The sequence below is a fragment of the Carlito syrichta genome, unplaced genomic scaffold, assembly GCF_000164805.1.
Source record: "Carlito syrichta isolate Samal-C Ts95f unplaced genomic scaffold, Tarsius_syrichta-2.0.1 Scaffold315591, whole genome shotgun sequence".
Classification (NCBI taxonomy): Eukaryota; Metazoa; Chordata; class Mammalia; order Primates; family Tarsiidae; genus Carlito; species Carlito syrichta.
Genome location: NW_007259687.1, coordinates 61,919 through 63,836, shown reverse-complemented (window position 1 = coordinate 63,836; position 1,918 = coordinate 61,919).

The following is a 1,918-nucleotide window of genomic DNA, read 5'->3' as shown; positions in this document are numbered from 1 at the left end:
CAGGCAAATTGGTGAGACCTCACCTCTACAATAAATCAAAAATTAGCCGGGCGTGGTGGCACACGCCTGTGGTTCCAGCTCCTTGGAAGGCTGAGGTGGAAGGATCACCGGAGCCCAGCAGGTCGAGGCTGCGGTGGCCGGGAGCAGCCACTGCACTCCAGTCTGGGTGACAGAGTGAAACTCCAACTCAAAAAAAACCAAAATTTTCTCTAGAGATGAAGTCTTGCTATGTTGCTCAGGCTGCTCTCTAACTCCTGGGCTCAAGCTATCCTCCTGCCTTGGCCTCCCAAAGCGCTGAGATTATAGGTGTGAGCTACCACACCCAGCGCAGGTCAGTCTTTTTGTTCTAGTCAGGCCTTCAACTGATTGGATGAGGCCCACCTACATTATGGAGGGCAGTCTGCTTTACTCAAAGCCCATCAATGTACACGTTGACCGCACCCAAAAATATACTCACCAGAAATGTCCAGAATAACGTCTGACCACATATCTGGGCACCCAGGCAAGATGACACACAAAGTGAACACACAAAGTGAATGCCAGGATCATATAGCAAAGGTGGGTCGCAGGATCGTGGATGGCGAAAGAACTTGGTCACCAGCAAGTTCAAGGGGAGCAAACTGGCTGGAGGGAGGTAAAGATGCTGTGTTGGTTGGAGTGACCAGGAGTCTGGGACAGGAGTCACCATCAGTCCCTGAAGACCAGGACTCAGAGGGGGGTGACTCAGAGGGGGGTAAGGATACCATGATCTGGCTGTGTATATGTCCTCTAAACTGTGGTGGGCACTGTGCAGTGTTTTGCTTGGAGGAAATCAATGACGCCTCTCCTAACTGTGACGTAAGTATGCTTATCCTTCTCACTGTTCAGAAGGGGAAACTGAGGCCCAAAGGAGTTAAGTAATAAGCCCAAGGTCACAAAGTCAGGAAACCATTGACCTTCCCTGGATTCTTCTTACACACCCTGAGTGAAGGTTAGGACATTGTGATAGATGTGACCCAAGAGGGCAAAGCTCTACCTTATGCTCAAAATAAATGAGAAAGGGGAGTAATTTAATTAGTGTTGGTACCCTTCCTTACATGATGGACTACCATAGAGTTGCTAAGAGTAAAGAATCCTTTGGAGGCCAGCTGCAATGGCTCATGCCTATAATCCCAGCACTTTGGGAGGCCAAGGTGAGAGGATTGCCTGAGCCCAGGGGTTCGAGACCAGCCTGGACAACTTGGTGAGACCTCGTCTCTACAGTAAACCAAAAAATTAGCCCAGCGTGGTGGTGCGTGCCTGTAGTTCCAGCTACTTGTAAGGCTGAGGGGAAGGATCGTCTGAACCCAGCAGGTCGAGGCTGCGGTGGCCATGAGTGTGCCACTGCACCCCAGCCTGGGCAACAGAGTGAGAGTGGCTTGATGCTTGCCAATTATTAAGGAGAAAAAGCAGAACATGTAGCTGTCACTGTAGTTTGATATTATTTTGGCTTAAAAACAAACAATAGGCTGGGCACAGTGGCTCATCCCTATAATCCCAGCACTTTGGGAGGCCAAGGTGAGAGGATTGCCGGAACCTAGGGGTTCGAGATGACACTTTGGCTAGACCTCATCTCTACAATAAATTAAGAAAAATTAGTTGGACATGGGGGTGCATGCCTGTAGTTCTAGCTACTTGGAAGGCTGAGGCGGAAAGATCACCTGAGCCCAGCAGGTCTAGGCTGAAGTGGCTTGTGAGCATGCCATTGTACTCCAGCCTGGGTGACGAAGTAAGACAATGACTCAAAAAAAAAAGGAAGAAGAAGAAAATAAAAAAAAGAATGTTTACATCAGAACTATTCATAATGGTGAAAAACTGGAAACAAGCCGGGCTCAGTGGCTCAGCCTGTAATCTCAGCACTTTGGGAGGCTGAGGTGAGTGGATTGCCTGAGCCCGTGGG